The 18,089-nt window shown below is 52.7% G+C and overlaps 1 pseudogene across 1 annotated transcript; it reads left to right on the top strand.

Annotated features, from left to right (window-relative positions):
* Nucleotides 1–2,009: 2,009 nt before the first annotated feature.
* LOC144612297 (tumor protein p63-regulated gene 1-like protein) lies at nucleotides 2,010–8,554 on the top strand (annotated as a pseudogene). Its single transcript, XR_013549654.1, has 5 exons — nucleotides 2,010–2,392; nucleotides 2,849–2,937; nucleotides 3,883–4,050; nucleotides 6,799–6,949; nucleotides 8,361–8,554. The product of XR_013549654.1 is annotated as a tumor protein p63-regulated gene 1-like protein (transcript).
* The last annotated feature ends 9,535 nt before the right edge of the window (nucleotides 8,555–18,089 follow it).

The following is an 18,089-nucleotide window of genomic DNA, read 5'->3' as shown; positions in this document are numbered from 1 at the left end:
ATATATATGAACTTTTTTATATATGGATATAAAGTATACACACGCACACTCATATATATATAAACTTTGTTTCTATATAAATTTTATATTATAAACAATAACGGTGTCATCAGCATGGTTTTGTACGTGAGAGATTGTGTCTGATGTATTTCATTGAGTTTTTTGAAGTAATCAAAAAGGTTGACAAGGCCAAGGCCATAGACATTTTCTCTATGGACTTTGGCAAGGCATTTGTAAAGGTTCTTCATGATAGTCTGCTCTGGAAAGTTAGATCACATGGGATCCAAGCGGAGCTCGTAAACTGGATGTGGAATTGGCTTCATGGAAGGAAGCAGAGCATAGAGGTGGCAGGATGTTTTTCACACCGAAGGCCTTGTCTAGTGCTGTGCTTCAGGGTTCGGTGCTGGGCCTGTTGTTGTACAATGTGAGGCATGATTAGTAAGTTTGCAAATGACACTGAACTGGATTGTGTCATAAAAGTGAAGATGGTTATTAAAATTACTGCAGGATCTTGATCAGCTGGGCAAGTTGGTTGAGGAATGGCTAATGGAGTTTAATGCAGTTAAGTACAAGTAGGTGATTTTGGGAAGTCAAACCAGGCCAGGACCTTTACAGTGAATGTACGGCACTGTTGTAGAGCAGAGGGATTGCAGAGTACAGGCAATACTCCCTGAAAGTGGCATCACAGGTGGATAGGGTGATAAAGGAGGCTTTCGACACATTGGCCTTCATCAGTCACAGTATTGGGTGGAGATGTTGGGACATTATGAGAAGACGTTAGTGCACCTGAATCTGGAGTATTGCGTTCAGTTTTGGTCACACTGCTGCAGGAAGGATATTATTAAGTTGGAAAAAGTTCAGAGATTTCTCAGTATGTTGCCAGGACTCGAGGCACTCAGCTATTGGGAGATTATTTATTCACAAAATGCTGGAGTAACTCAGCAAGTCAGGCAGCATCTCAATAGACAATAGACAATCGGTGCAGGAGTAGGCCATTCAGCCCTTCGAGCCAGCACCGCCATTCAATGCGATCATGGCTGATCACTCTCAATCATTACCCCGTTCCTGCCTTCTCCCCATACCCCCTCACTCCGCTATCCTTAAGAGCTCTATCCAGCTCTCTCTTGAAAGCATCCAACGAACTGGCCTCCACTGCCTTCTGAGGCAGAGAAGGAATGGATGACGTTTCGGGTCGAGACCCTTCTTCAGACTGCTATAGGGAGAGGTTGGGCAGATTAAGACTTTATTCCATGGATCACAGGGCAGAGGGGTGATCCAATTATAATCTAGAGAGTCATGAGGTGAATGCACAGTCTTTTAGCCAGACTACTCACTGTAACACTGATACACCCCACACCCCTCACTGTAACACTGATACACCCCACACTGTAACACTGATATACCCCACACCCCTCACTGTAACACTCTACCCCCTCACTGTAACACTCTACCCCCTCACTGCTTAATGCAACACCGATCCACGCCTCACTGTAACACTGATACACCCCACACCATCACTGTAACACTGATACACCCCACACCATCACTGTAACACTGATACACCACTCACTGTAACACCCCACACTGTAACACTCTTGTATCAGCAACACATTTTCTCTGTTGTTCTGCTCTGGGTTGTTTCCCTGGTGAGTGTCGGCTGTTTCCTGGCAACTGGAACCTGTTTTTCTACATTTCTGGTGGTTGGGTGTTGCGATCGAGGCTGCAGCCTCTCACCAGTTTCCTGGTTTATCTCAGCGGTGGAGTGTCGTCCTCAGTTGTTGTGTTACGGAGACCTGGCCACCCCTGACCCTGTCCCGGAACCTGACCCTTGACATCATCCTGACCCTGACCCTTCCTGCACCCTGACTCCTCCCAAACCCCCTCCTGTCCCATATCCTGACCCTTCCTCACCCCTGACCCTGTGACCCTGACCCACTGTAATCCCTGTCTGTGACCCTGACCCACTGTGACCCCTGTACCTGACCCATCGTGACCCCTGCCCCTGACTGCTCGCACCCGTAATTTGCTGCTTCGCTCCGGCCTGGACTGGAGCTGATCCCGTCCCGGAGCCCCGCGATTCCCTCACCGTCCCTTCCCCGATTCGGGAGGAGCAGGGGTTCCCCTGCCGGCCATGGGGGATCAGCTGGAGCCCAGCGTTCCCTCGCCGCAACTGGAGCCCGACGCCACCTTTACCCCGGGGTCAGTAGAGCACCTGACCCCTGACCCAGGAGTGGAACAGTGCGTGACCTCTGCCCCGGGCTCGGGCGTGACCCCTGTAACCTCTGCTGACCTCTCCCGACTGTATCCCCCTCTCCCGCGGGGGGAGTTCTCCCCCTCTGTCCTCCCCCCGTCCTCGGGCCAGAGCCACCGGGATGAATTCTTTGCTCTGCGGGTGAGTGTGGGCTGCGCGGTGGCTGGGAGATGGGTCTGGGATACTGCTGGGCATCTGGGCATCACCTCCTGGGGTCAGCGAGGGAAGGACAGGCCTGGTCTCTCCCCCTGATGGTTGTGGTCAGAGAGAGGGCAGAGGTTTCATCTATCCGTCTGTCTCACAGTGAAGGGTCACAGTCTCCGTCTCACCTCTGTCTCTCTGTTGGATGGAAATCATCTCTCTCTCTCTCTCTCTCTCTCTCTCTCTCTCTCTCCCCCCCCCCCCCCCCCCCCTCTCCCTCTGTCTCTCTCTCTCTGCCTCTCTCTCTGTGTCTGTCTCTCTCTCTGTCTCCCATGGCCACTATTTCTCCCTCTCTCCCCAGTGGAGGGTCAGTTTTATTCTCTCCCGGCAGAGGGTTGCAGTCTCTGTCTCTCCCCAGTGGACATAAACCATCTCTCTCTCACTGTGTCTCCACAGCCAGGAGTGTTGCAAGCAGCGATCAGCGAGACGGAGAGAACACTGGGGGATGAAGACGGCAAAGTGCAGGGAGCCTGGCTCCTCACAGAGTGAGAGACCCCGGATCAGTGGAGCGGCGGGGGGAGAGGCGAGAGGGGAGAGGGGGGGGGGGGGGGGGGGGTGCCCAGCTTCTGCCGGAGTGAGACGTCAGTGGAGAGGGTGCAAGGGAGCAGGGGGTGGGAGATGAGGAGGGGAGGTGCGAGGGAAAAGGGGAGAGGAGACCGTTTCCGAGAACCAGGCAGGGTGTGGGAGAGGATAGGGAGGTGCGGATAGAGGGACAGAAAGGGGAACTGGGCAGAGAGAGGGGAACATGGGAGAGAGAGGGGAACATGGGTGGGAGGTGAACAGGGGGGAGAGAGGGGAACTGGGGAGAGAGAGGGGAACTGGGGAGAGAGAGGGGAACTGGGGAGAGAGAGGGGAACTGGGGAGAGAGAGGGGAACTGGGGAGGGAGAGGGGAACTGGGGAGGGAGAGGGGAACTGGGGGGAGAGAGGGGAATGGGGAGAGAAAGGGGAACATGGGAGAGAGAGGGGAACATGGGGGAGAGAGGGGAACTGGGGGGAGAGACACAATCCTACAGCTTAACTGACCCCTGACCCACAGGCGCGGATGGTCAGGGGTGAGGCTATGGGTGAGGGAGGGTGGGGCTATGGGTGAGGGAGGGTGGGGGTGTGGGTGAGGGAGGGTGGGGCTATGGGTGAGGGAGGGTGGGGCTATGGGTGAGATGGGGGTGAGGGTGAGGAAGGGGGGGTGTGGGTGAGGGATGGTGGGGGTGTGGGTGAGGGAGGGTGGGGGAATGGATGGGGGAGGGTGAGTGTGTCTGGAGGGTGGGGGTGTGGGTGAGGAAGGGGGGGTGTGGGTGAGGGAGGGTGAGTCTGTAACGGGAGGGTGGGGGGAGGGTGGGGAGAGGGTGGGGACAGACGCTCCCTTTGGGAAGCCCCGTTGCCAGGGAGCAGGAGTGAGTGAGTGCATCTCCCCATCTCCTGCCCCACTCAGGGTGGACCACTGGAACCGGGAGAGCGAGAAACTGGTGCTGCTGACCCTGCTGGTGTCTCATTACGACTTTGTGGGCCTGTCCTGTCACCTGCTGCTGCGAATCCCCCTGCACTACATCGACAGCATCACTGTCGGCCCCTTCCACTTCCCCTCAACCTCCCTCAGCAGGTGAGTCAACACTGGGCAGCCATGGTGGACAGCGCTAGACTTGCAGCCTCCCTCTCCCTCTCCCCCTCCACCCCCCTCCCTCTCCCTCTCCCCTCCCTACGGGTGCTGTCTGTATGGAGTTTGTATGTTCTTCTCGTCACCTGCGTGAGTTCTCTCCGGGATCTCTGGTTTCCTCCCACACTCCAAAGACGTACAGGTTTATAGGCTAATTAGCTTGGTATATGTGTAAAAATTGTCCCTTGTGTGTGTAGGATAGTGGTTATGTGAGGGAAGTGCTGGTCGGCACGGACTCGATGGACCGAAGGGCCTCTTTCTGCACTGAATCTCTAAACAAAACGAAACACTGGGCTCCCCACCCTGGGGGAACCTCACCACCCCCCCCTCCCCCACCATGGGGGAACCTCACCCCCCCCCCCTCCCCCACCCTTGGGGAACTTCACCTCCCCCTCCCTGTGGGAACCTCACCCCCCCTCCCCCACCCTGGGGGAACCCTCACCCAGTGCCGACACCGCACTCCTGGACTCCCCTCACCCCCCCCCCTCTCCCACCCTGGGGGAACCCTCACCCAGTGCCGATACCACCCACCATTCCCCACCCCCCCACTCCTGGACCCCCCCTCACCCAGTCCCTCCACCCCCTCATATCCCACCCCCCCACTTCTCACGCAGTCCCTGCATATCCACCCGTGCACCAAACCCCTCCCCTCCACTCTCCACTGCGAGACAACTCTTACCCAGTTCCTACAGCCCCCCATATCCCGCCACCACCTCCACCTCCAACTCTCCACTCCTAGATCCCTCTCACCCAGTCCTACCCACCCCTCCATTCCCCACCTCCCACCCACTCTCCACTCCCTCTCACCCAGTCTATACACCCCTCCCCATATCTCACCCCCCCACTCCTAGACCATCCTCACCCAGCACCAAACCACCCCATATCCCCCACTACACCCATCCTCAGCCAGCCCAGACACATCCCATATCCCACTCTCTCCCACTCCAAGCCACCCCCACTCAACCCCACCCACTGTTACACCCTCAACTCACCCACTCCCACTCCTGCAAACCCCCATACCAGTTCACCCGGCTTCCCTTTACCCCCCTACACCTCTTCCCCACCCCTGCACCCTCCATACCCCACACCACTCCCTCCCACCCCCACTCCTCAACATCCCTCAGCCCCTCCCACTCCTACACCCTGATATCACCCCCCCACTGCGAGACACACCCTCCCTCCCATCCCCCCACCCCCACACACATGCCCTCACCCACCTCCCCAATGCCCCACATACACCGCACTTACCCTCTTCCCTCCCCCACTCCTGGACAGCCCTCATCCCCTCCCACACCTACACCCCATATCTCACTCCCCCTCACCCTCACGCCTAGACTCCCCCACACACACTGTCCCTCCCACCTCCACTCCGAGACACACCCACACCCTCCCTCCCAAACCCACTCCTAGACAGCCCTCATCCCCTCCCACACCTACACCCCATATCTCACTCCCCCTCACCCTCACGCCTAGACACCCCCACACACACTGTCCCTCCCACCTCCACTCCGAGACGCACCCACACCCTCCCTCCCAAACCCACTCCTAGACACCCCCCACCCACACGCCCTCACCCACACCCCCCTCACCCACAAACTCCCTCACCCCCCCTTACCAACAACCCACACCCCCTCACCCACAACCCACTCCCACCCCCCCTTACCCACACCCCCTCACCCACATCCCCTCACCCACACCCCCTCACCCACACCCCCTCACCCACACCCCCTCACCCACATCCCCTCACCCACATCCCCTCACCCACCCCCCCCACACCCACACCCCCTCACCCACACCCCTCACCCACACCCCCATCACCCTAACCCCCCTCACCCAAACCCCCCACCCACACCCCCTCACCAACACCCCCTCACCAACAGCCCCCTCATCCAGACCCTAAACTCACCCCCTCACCCACACCCCCCTCACCCACACCCCCCTCACCCACACCCCCCTCACCCACCTACTCATCACCCACGCACCCCCTCACCCACACAGACTTCACCCACCCCCCCACCCACCCCCTCACCCACACACCATCACCCACACACCCTCACCAACCTACGCCTCACCCACCTACCCCTCACTCACACAACCCCTCGCCCACACCCCCCCTCACTCACCCATCACTCAGTCACTGCCACAGACCAGGTTAGGGTGGGGAGTGTATGGGGACCCCTGGAGTGGGGAGGGGGGGTTGGAGTATGGGGGGATCGGTGGGAGTGTGTGAGTGGGTGGGGGCTCAGTGTGGGGAGGCGGGGTGGAGTATGGGGGGATAGGAGTGGGAGGGGTTGAGTGGGCAGAGGCTCAGTGTGGGGAGGGCGTGGCTGATGGGATGTATGTGGGTGTCTGAGACTTGGGGTGTGTGGGACGGTGGAATATGGGGGTGTTTCGGACTGGGGGTGGGTTATGTTGGATGTAGACGTAGGAGGGTATGAGTGGGGGGTGTCTCGGTGTGGGGAGTGGATGAGGGCTCAGTGGGTTATGGGGGTGTCTCGGAATGTGGAAGGGGTGCGGGTTTGTAAGTGTGTGGTGTGTGTGCGTGCACGTGTGTGTGTGTGTGAGTGTCTGTGTGTGAGCGTGTATGTGTGAGCGTGTGTGTGGTGTGTGTGCGTGCGTGCACGTGTGTGTGCGTGCACGTGTGTGTGTGAGTGTGAGCGGGTGTGAACTCACTGCCCTGCCCTTTGAGCCCAGGCGCTGTGGGCTGGGGCTGCGGCTGGGATGGGACAAACTGCGGGAGCCGTCGTTCCGTTCCCGCTGGAACCTCTGGGCTCGGGATCTGCCGTCCATCATCCTGACAGAACACCCCGGGGTAGAGAGCGGGCACCTGTCACCCCCCTGCACGGTGAGTGAGGAGACTGGGGGGGGGGGCGAGACACTGGGGGGGGTACGGGAGACTGTGGTGGGAGGCACTGGTGGGGAAACTGTGGGGTGAGGGGAGACCGTGGGGGGGGGAGAGACTGTGGGGGTGAGGGGAGACTGTGGGGGTGACACTGGGGGGGGGAGACTGGGGGTGAGAGATGGGGAGAGACTGGGGGGAGACTAGGGAGGAGACTGTGGGGGGGGGACTGGGGTGTGGAGACTGTGGGGGGGGACATCTACCTGTGTCTCCCTCTACATGTGCCTGTGTGTGTGTGTGTGTATGTCTGTGTGAGTGTCTGTAGTCTCGCATCTCCCAGCACATGGGTGTGTGTGTGCGTGTGTGTGTGTGTGTACATGCCCCTCTCCAGTTTCTCTCCCCGTGTGTGTGTGTGTGTGCACATCTGTGTTAATGTGTGAGTGTGTGCATGCCCCTCTCCAATAGTCAATAGTCGTTTATTTGTTACATACACATAAATGTGTAGTAAAATGAAACATTACCCGCAGTTGAACAATAAGACCAATAAGATTAATCAATAAAAATGCAATAACACATACAATCACAACTAACACCAAACAAAAAGAAACATCCATCACAGTGAGTCTCCTCCAGTCCCTCCTCACTGTGATGGAAGGCCAAAATGTCTTTTTCTCTTCCCTGCCGTCTTGTCCCGCGGTCAGGCTGTTGGATTTGCCACGTCGGGGCGGAGTCTCTCTGCCCGTGTGTGAGTATGTGTATGTGTGTGTGTGTGTGTGCATATGTGTGTACGAGGCCCTCTCCAGTCACCCCATGTGCGTTAGTGTGCGCGTGTACATGTGTGTGCATGCATTTGTGTGTGGGTGTGCGTGAACTTTTGTGCGTGCATGTACATTCCCCTCTCCAGTCTCTCTTCCTGTGTGTGTGTGTCCATGCTGCTGTCTCACTCCCCCTCTCCCCTGTATCTCTCCCCGTGCTGCTGTCTCACTCCCCCTCTCCCCTGTATCTCTCCCCAGGCTGCTGTCTCACTCCCCCTCTCCCCTGTATCTCTCCCCGTGCTCCTGTCTCACTCCCCCTCTCCCCTGTATCTCTCCCCAGGCTGCTGTCTCACTCCCTCTCTCCCCTGTATCTCTCCCCGTGCTGCTGTCTCACTCCCCCTCGCCCCTGTATCTCTCCCCGTGCTGCTGTCTCACTCCCCCTCTCCCCTGTATCTCTCCCCAGGCTGCTGTCTCACTCCCCCTCTCCCCTGTATCTCTCCCCGTGCTCCTGTCTCACTCCCCCTCTCCCCTGTATCTCTCCCCAGGCTGCTGTCTCACTCCCTCTCTCCCCTGTATCTCTCCCCGTGCTGCTGTCTCACTCCCCCTCGCCCCTGTATCTCTCCCCGTGCTGCTGTCTCACTCCCCCTCTCTCCTGCCCACAGTTGGGGTCTTTCCGCACGGAGCTGACCCGGAGGGTGGGGGTGGCCCACCGGGAGCAGCCCCTCGCCGGCCGAGCCAACGGGCCGCTGCTGCTGGAGAAACCCATCCAGATGGAGACGGTCCTGGGCCTGGTGTCTGCCTCAGCAACTGGGCGCAGCTGGGCTACGCCAAACATCGCCGCCTGCTCTCCTTCTAGTGGAGCCGTGAGCTGGCAGCGTGGGAGCCAGCAGCCCGCGGCCAACACCCACACACACTGATCCAAGCCTCACCAACCCAGCGGCCGCAATGGCAGAGGGGTGGCGGCAGAGTGAGGGAGAGGGAGGGGGGGGGGGGGGGGAGGGAGGAAGAGCGTGTGTCGGGATCAGCAGACCACTGATAGAAACAAAATAAATACATCAAAGCCTGAAAATTCCAGCATCAGTGATGGGAGAGGGGGAAGAAGAGGGGAGAGGGGCAGGGAGGAAGGTTTTTTACGAGGATGTTGCCAGGACTAGAGGGTGTGAGTGTTGAGTAGGCTGGGACCCTATTCCTTGGAGCGCTGGAGGATGAGGTGTGATCTTATTAAGGTGTACAAAATAATGAGAGGAATAGATCGGGTCGAGTCTCTTGCCCAGAGTAGGTGAATCGAGGTCCAGAGGACATAGGTTTAAGATGAAGGGGAAAATATTTAATAGGAATCTGAGGGGTAACTTTTCACACAGAGGGTGGTAGGTGTAAGGAACGAGTTCCCAGAGGAGGTAGTTGAGGCTGGGACTATCCCAACATTTAAGAATCAGTGAGCCAGGTACATGGATAGGACAGGTTTGGAGGAATAAAGGCCAAACACGGGCAGGTGGGCCTAGTGTAGCTGGGACATATCGGCCGGTGTGGGCAAGTTAGGCCGAGGGGCCTGCTTCCACTGTGACTGCCACAAAATAAATTCATCAAAACCTGAAATATCCGGCATCATTGAAGGGAGACGGAAGGACGTGGGAGGGGGAAGAGAGAGGGGAATGTTGGATACGGGGAGGGTGGCGTTGGGAGTGGGAGAGAGGGAGAACCGAGAGGCAGGGTTAGCCGGGGAGAGAGGTGGCTGTGTCGAGTTCGACTTCTCGTTCGCAGTCAGTTGGATGACAATAATCAGAAACGGCACAGTCTTTACCTGTTACTTTATTAGAGATATCTCGGACAAGTTTCTAAAAGCACACACAGAGTTGCGGGCTCCGGGGCTAGTGGAAACATGTCACACCAGCCCCTAGAATGAAGCCCATTTTATCCCCCAAACCGCAGAATACAGTTATTTACAATTAGCACAACCAATCAATATTGGAATTAAGTCAGTTTTCCCTTATACGGCTGAGAGTTGGAACAAAGTCAGTTTTTCCATATAAGGTCCTAACATGCTATTGTTCAAGGTTTTTAGTTGGTGTGGTGTTTATTGTTTATGTTCTTTATACATTTGTGTTTTTGTCTCCTGAAGACGAGCTGGAACATTCTGCGGTCTAGGGCTACTGATTACTACTAGCTTTAGCAAGCTCAGCATTTTTGTGATTACGTAGCCTCAAGCAGGTGTGGGAAAGAAAGTGAGAGAGCCTCTAGCATGTGCCTAGCACACAATGCTGCAAAGCTTATGCGGAATATAATAGCTGAAACAAAGGAAAAGGACAGATCTCCACATTCCCCCCTTTTATCATTCGATGATAACTATAAAGGTATAAATCAAACGGAAGGCTCATTAGAGGCGAGCTTATAGAGTCATCAGAGTTTATTCCTAGGCTGTCTAATCTCGCCTCTAGTCCCTACTCCTTCCGTCGGATTCTTATACCCTAACCCCTCATGGACACTAGTGGTAAACATCCCCATAGCTCTGGTTTCTCCCCAGAACAATTAATCGGATGTAATCCTTTCCCACTAACTCTCCTGCCACCTGCTCATTCAGCTGATCATTCGTGAGTCCTCCCATTGAACTTTCGTCCTCCTTCAGCATGGGACATGTTTCCCCTGTCTCCTCCATCGTTCGCATAAGCCTCGCAATTATACATTTAATTACTGCAATGCCTACAAAACTTAAGAGGCCCACCACTGAAGTGGAGGGGTAACAAACAACAGAGTACATCAAATCATGAGCCCTTATAAATAAGTTCTGAGCATCGTCCATCTCTCTCTTTCGTCGTGCCCCCGGGCGGGGTGTCAAGAGGGAGTCTTGGTGGGAGGCTTCATGAGAGCATGATCCGGTCTCTTTGTCGCTGTCCCGTGGACAAATGAAGTCGAAGCGACACTCCTGGAACAAACAGGGCAAATCCCACCTGTTGCGGTATCTCAGGAGTACTCTCCTGGTATCCTGGTGTAGGACTCCGTTACAGTAATTATACTTGGTGACATTCCAAGATCCCGTAGCCTCTGGTGTATCGTCATCACACATCATCACATCATTTCTACAAAGGTGGAAAACTCGGTTGTACGTCCGGGATCACATTGCCAGAGTATCCCGGCCATACTCATAATCTGGGCGAACCCCAAGAGGCCACATAAGACTTCGTGTCCCATAATTATGTATGTTAATCTGGATTAGTCTGAAAGACAAAGGACTCACAAAAAGATTCAAAAACACAAAAACTTATAATTCATAAACAAGAACGTACAAAACAGGAGATAAATTGACTTAAACATTCCCATCCTTCCCAACAGACTCCTCCTCCTCCTTTTGATCGGCCTGTCCAATCAATTTGCAGTGATGTAGATACACCCAGGCCGATCGTCCTTCAACCTTGACAGCCGTGGGGGTTGTAAGAAGTACTTGGAAGGGTCCTTCCCACCGTGGGTCAAGGGACTTCTTAGTCCAATTTTTAATAAGGACATAAGAACCAGGCGTGATTGGAGAAGGGGGAGTATTGGCAAGTGGAGTACCAAAGGCAGCGCGAACCTGTAAAGGAGCAAAACGCAAAGCTTTAGTTAAGGCAATAATATAAGTGGTCATTTCATCACTCATATGGTGGAAATGCACCGGCGCCGGAGGAGCGTCATTCCAAGGAGTGCGGAGAGGCCGCCCATAAACGATCTCTGCAGGCGAGAGGGCAGTCCGACCTGCGGGAGTAGTGCGAATCTGAAAAATAGCTACAGGCAACAGTTTTAGCCAAGAAGAACCAGTTTGTTCAATTAGTTTAGCAAGTTTGGTTTTTAAAGTTTGATTAGCTCGTTCGACTAGGCCAGCAGCTTGTGGCCGGTACGCGCAGTGTAGTTGTTGATGTACGCCCAGCTGGGCGCACATTTCCTTGTTAACCGCTGCAATGAAATGCGGACCATTATCGGAACTGAGGCGAGCAAGAATGCCAAAATGAGGAATGATTTCCTTAAGTAACACTTTAACCACCGTGGAGGCTTTGTTATCAGAGGTCGGATAAGCCTCGATCCATTTACTAAAGACATCAACTATAACAAGTATATATTTATAACTTTGACACCGTGGAAGTTCAATGTAATCCATCTGTAGGGTCTCAAAGGGACCCTCGAGCAGCGGGGTCTTGCCCGGGGAACACGGGGCCCCTTGACCCGTGTTATGGCGGAGACACACAAGGCACCGTGCACTCACACGGGATGCCAATTCTTGGAGCTGAGGGTGCCACCAGGTGTTAAGAAGCAATGAGCTTGTTGCTTGTGCCCCGCAGTGAGTGGCCAGATGGATACATTCAACCACCCATAGGGCTATTGTATCAGTCATACAGGTCTGACCCACAGGTGTGGTCCATAGCCCCATCACTTCGTCAATTCTACAGCCAGAATTGACCCATAAAGCTTTATCTACATCAGGAGCGTCCTCCTGTAACCGAAGTACTTCTTGGATGGTTGGCATAGGTTTTTCAGAGGTTGACCGTCCCTTGGGGGGGTTAGTGGACAATCTCATCATTTTTGACACAACATTAGTCCTACTTCGTGCAGCTTGTTTGGCTGCAAGGTCGACATTGTGATTTCCGAGGTCGACGGGGGATGTGCCAGAGGTGTGGGCAGAGCATTTAATGACAGCGATACTTAGGGGCAATTGAATGGCTAAGAGGAGGGTAGAAACGAGGGCTTGATTAGAAATGGGAGTGCCTGAGGAAGTGAGAAATCCCCGGTTCTTCCAAAGTTGGCTAAAATCGTGCACCACGCCAAAAGCGTATCGAGAGTCTGTATATATGTTAACGCTTAATCCCTCCCCCATAATACAAGCCCGAATCAGGGCATAAAGCTCGGCCTTTTGGGCAGACACAGGTAGATCAAAAGCCCCAGATTCTAAAAGGCGATTATTGTCCGTAACTACTGCATAGCCAGAGAGATGCTGACCGCGCTCATCCAGGGAGGAACTGCCATCTGTACATGACCAGATCAGGATTGATGAGCGGTGTGTCGGAGAGATCAGCCCGCGGGCTAGTGTCTTCTTGGATCAACTGGAGACAATCATGGTTAGAGGTTACTTGTTCGAGAGGTGGGTGATCGAGAAATGTAGCAGGATTGATGTTAGAGCAATATTTAAAAGTCAGCTGGGGGTTATTTAACAGAAAGTTCTCATAACGGTTTTGTCGTGCTGAAGTCAGATGTTGGGTCTGTAATTGACCGAGTAAGGCGGTAACCGAATGGCAACTATAAACGGTAATGTCTTGTTAAAGTGTGATGTTAGCTGCAGACTGGAGACTATTGTAGATGGCAGTGAGGATCTGAGTACATCGCGGGTAGCCCAAAGTGACAGGGTCCAGTTTGGAGGAATAGTATGCGACTGGACGGTGGCGATCACCATAGGGTGGTCCATCCGGGATCCACCAAGGGGTCCACCCGGGCCGGTAAAATTGTGGTTCCATTTGATACCCTGCAGGGTCCGGTACACTGCCTGTCTTCAGAACATACTCAGTTTTTACTTTTGTCTGTACATCCTTACCCTCAGTGCCATGTGTATCTTTCCATAAAGCTTTAATGGTTCGTTTTAGGACATCTGGGGTAGAAGCGCTCCATTCTAGGTTGTTGGCTTTTACAAGGGATACTACTGCTGCAAGCACGCAATGTAGGAGTATAGAATTGAATTGTGGGGACGCCGTTGTCCCTAAATGCCTCATCTCCCGAGTGGAGATCGTAGATTTCACTAAACCTGTCCAGGAAATCCTCCACTGCCTCATTTCTTTTTGGTTTGGTGTCCAGGATTTTATTAATATCAATGGGTTTTCTGAGGACCCCATGACAGGCGTTAATGATGGCATCTTCTCTCATATTTGGGGCATTACCGACAGCATTTGCCATAGCCGCATGATCCTGATGCCCCCCTATTATCTCGACAAACTTCAGCCATTCCTTTCGATTCAGGACCTGTCTGACCAGAGACCATAAATCTCTGCTATCAGCCTGATACACCGATATTGTAGGACGTAGCCAGTCGCAGAATGCCTGGGGGGATTTTTTTCTGTCCGGAGCACCATTAAGGAGGGAAACAATTTCATGCGGTTTCCAAGGGATGTACACTTCTATGGTATTGGGTGCGGCTGCACCTCCACCGGGCGGAACTACCCCGGCTCTTGGATTTGGCACATGACGTACAGGGAGTTGCCCATTAGTATCTTCCTCATCACCAGACCCAGACGAGTCTGTGTCCGTATCCCCCTTATGAGAGGGGCTCCCTGATCTGGGACGTATCGATCGTTTAGCCTGGACGTGCTGCGGGAGTGCGGTGTTCAAATCTGCAGTCGTTTTCAGATGATCTTTACTCCTTGTCCCCTCACATGGTCCTCGGTGAAAAGTCACCACATCTATATAGCCAGGTGGAGGGGGGCTATCAACGGTAGGGTATATGGCTGCGGGAGTAGGGGGTGCACTGGGGCTCTGAGCATGGTCCTGAATTCTTGATTGGAAACCTCTACTCAGGCTGGGATAGAGAAGCCCGCCACCGGTTGGGAGTCTCAAAACCGGAGGTGGTGTTTGGCTAGTAACGGTGAGATACAATAGACCCTCGTCCCATATGGAGTCGTCACCCCCCCCCCCCAAAAAAAAACTATGCCAGCCATTGAATTGCGCAATTCTTTTGATTGTACATCTTTAGTTTGTTTAGTTACGGTCGCACGCTTCAGTTTTTCTTCTCCCACCTCCTTTTTTAAAATGTCAACAGTTTTTTGGGCTTCCTTTGTCTGTCAACTTAATGCCCAATTTTACGGCGTTGTCTTGCCAACTAGATAAAATCTCCTTATCCCTCTTTTCTTGGCAAAACTCCCGCCACTTCTGGATCAGAAGTTTTGCTTCCTTACTGCGGTTTCGGGTCCAGATAAGATCCTGGGCTTTTTGGACAGTCTCCAGGTCATCTGACCCTCCTAATGGCCACACAGTAGGTCCTAGTTTCTTATTAAGTGCCCCCGATAATAGTCAGAATCGTTTAGCATATTCCGGGAGCTTATCACATAAAAGGTTAAGAGGGGACCTGTCGTCCGAGGTGGTATCTATTACATTCCCCATTTGTATAATCAAAAGGAGTTGTATATTCCCTGAGTTTCCTCTCGTGCCTTGGCAGCCCACTTCAAGGTCCTGACCTTCGCGTGGGGGATTTCCCCTCTTAACAACCGGTCTAAGGCTGGGTGTTAGGCAGAGAAGTACTCCCTTGTCCGATATACAACTCTTTAATTTTAACCCTTTATATATAACACACACAATACACAAATCACACTTATGCTCTATAATTTAGTTGTTGTAAAGGAGTTGTAATGGAGTTGTATATTCCCTGAGTTTCCTCTCATGCCTTGGCAGCCCACTTCAGGGTCCTGACCTTCGCGTGGGGGATTTCCCCTCTTAACAACCGGTCTAAGGCTGGGTGTTAGGCAGAGAAGTACTCCCTTGTCCGATATACAACTCTTTAATTTTAACCCTTTATATATAACACACACAATACACAAATCACACTTATGCTCTATAATTTAGTTGTTGTAAAGGAGTTGTAATGGAGTTGTATATTCCCTGAGTTTCCTCTCGTGCCTTGGCAGCCCACTTCAGGGTCCTGACCTTCGCGTGGGGGATTTCCCCTCTTAACAACCGGTCTAAGGCTGGGTGTTAGGCAGAGAAGTACTCCCTTGTCCGATATACAACTCTTTCATTTCAACTCTTTATATACAACACACACAATACACAAATCACACTTATGCTCTATAATTAACACACTTATGCTCTATAATTTAGTTGTTGTTAAAGGAGTTGTAATGGAGTTGTATATTCCCTGAGTTTCCTCTCGTGCCTTGGCAGCCCACTTCAGGGTCCTGACCTTCGCGTGGGGGATTTCCCCTCTTAACAACCGGTCTAAGGCTGGGTGTTAGGCAGAGAAGTACTCCCTTGTCCGATATATAACTCTTTAATTTCAACTCTTTATATACAACACACACACAATACACAAATCACACTTATGCTCTATAATTTACACACTTATGCTCTATAATTAACACACTTATGCTCTATAATTAACGCACTTATGCTCTATAATTTACCCGAGGATCATTATTGGTTGAGTCTTATTATACCTTTTATTCTATGTCCCCTAATGAGACACGGTACACCTTATTAGCTGCTAACGCGTTAGACCTTTTTTAATCTTTAGAGGATTGAAACCTCAGGGCCTTTAACCCTCGTTTACCGTTTAGACTCAACGATCCTTCCTAAAAATCCTTACCCACCTGTCCGTCCAACTGACCCCCGAGATTCCGTCACGCAGATTAACACATCAGCGGTGATCGGTGGGTCATAGAGGAGTCACAAAGACGGGGAAAATAGAGTGGCCAAATAAAATACTCACTCTACTGGCCAATTCCACCGTTCTTCGATCCTCGTGCCCTTTAATCTCAGCCAGTATGCATCGATCTTTGTTGTAGAATCCCACCGTTGCCACCAAATGTCGAGTTCGACTTCTCGTTCGCAGTCAGTTGGATGACAATAATCAGAAACGGCACAGTCTTTACCTGTTACTTTATTAGAGATATCTCGGACAAGTTTCTAAAAGCACACACAGAGTTGCGGGCTCCGGGGCTAGTGGAAACATGTCACACCAGCCCCTAGAATGAAGCCCATTTTATCCCCCAAACCGCAGAATACAGTTATTTACAATTAGCACAACCAATCAATATTGGAATTAAGTCAGTTTTCCCTTATACGGCTGAGAGTTGGAACAAAGTCAGTTTTTCCATATAAGGTCCTAACATGCTATTGTTCAAGGTTTTTAGTTGGTGTGGTGTTTATTGTTTATGTTCTTTATACATTTGTGTTTTTGTCTCCTGAAGACGAGCTGGAACATTCTGCGGTCTAGGGCTACTGATTACTACTAGCTTTAGCAAGCTCAGCATTTTTGTGATTACGTAGCCTCAAGCAGGTGTGGGAAAGAAAGTGAGAGAGCCTCTAGCATGTGCCTAGCACACAATGCTGCAAAGCTTATGCGGAATATAATAGCTGAAACAAAGGAAAAGGATAGATCTCCACAGCTGTGGGAGGGGAAGAGAGGGGTGGTGTGAGAGAGGAGGAGAGGGCGGGCTGGATAGAAGGAGACAGGGAAAACGGCAGTGGTGAAGGATTGGAGTGAGATGGCAGTGTGTGAGAGGGAAAAAAGGGGGAGGACAGGAGAATGGGGTCAGAGGGAAGGGAGGGAGTCTGAGGGGAGGCAGGGAGTCTGAGGGGAGGGAGAGAGTCTGAGGGGAGGGAGGTAGTCTGAGGGGAGGGAGAGAGTCTGAGGGGAGGGAGGGAATCTGAGGGGAGGGAGGGAGTCTGAGGGGAGGGAGGTAGTCTGAGGGGAGGGAGAGAGTCTGAGGGGAGGGAGGGAGTCTGAGGGGAGGGGGGCTCACCTGAAGGTTGCTGCACAATCAGTTCCTGCCTCACATTTATTGCTCAGCACAAATAACCAAAGTTGGTCACCTATTTACCTCTTACCACCGTCGAGATGGGAGTGATATTTCCAAACGTGGTGACTGTAGAAATGCCAGCTTTGACTCAACGTATCCCTGCTACCTCTGAGAGCTCGTTCCGTACGCGCATCGCCCTCTGAATGTAAAGTCTTCCCATCAGGTTGCTTGTAAATCTTGTCCCTCTCACCAGAAACCCGTGACTTCTGGTTTTTGATTCCCCGTCCTGGGTAAAAGACTCTGCATTCATCCGATCTGCCACTTACATGCCTTTATAAGCACCACTCAGCTTACTGCTCTCCAAGGAATAAAGTCCTCATCTCTCCCCATAGCTGGGCCCATGTAAGGAAATACACGGACAAGGTCATAGGGTTATAAGTGATACGAGTTAAATTAGGCCATTCGGCCCATCCATTCTACTCCGCCTTTCAATCGTATCTCTCCCGGTCACCCCCATTCTCCTGGCTTCTCCCCGGAAACTCTGAAACCCGTACTTATCAAAAATCTATCTATCTCTGCCTTAACAATATCCACTGACGGCCTCCATAGCATTCTGTGGAAGAGTTCCACAGATTCATCACCCACGAAGGATAAAATAAATTTCTCCTTATCTCCTTCCAAAAGGAATGTTCTTTAATTCTGAGGCTACGACCTCTGGTGGTAGAATCGAGCACTAGTGGAAACATCCTCCCCACATCCATCCAAGCCTTTCACTATACTTTATGTTTCAAGGAGCCCCCCCGCCCCCCACACCACCGATTTGACTTGCACAAGGAGTCCCAAGTCTATTTGCACCTCTGATTTCTGGATTCTCTCCCCATGTAGCAAATAGTCTACATTAGGCAGGAAATGGTTTTGGGTAGACTGATGGGA

This window comes from Rhinoraja longicauda, chromosome 44 (assembly GCF_053455715.1).
Source record: "Rhinoraja longicauda isolate Sanriku21f chromosome 44, sRhiLon1.1, whole genome shotgun sequence".
NCBI lineage: Eukaryota > Metazoa > Chordata > Chondrichthyes > Rajiformes > Arhynchobatidae > Rhinoraja > Rhinoraja longicauda.
This window is presented reverse-complemented; position numbering and strand designations above follow the sequence as displayed.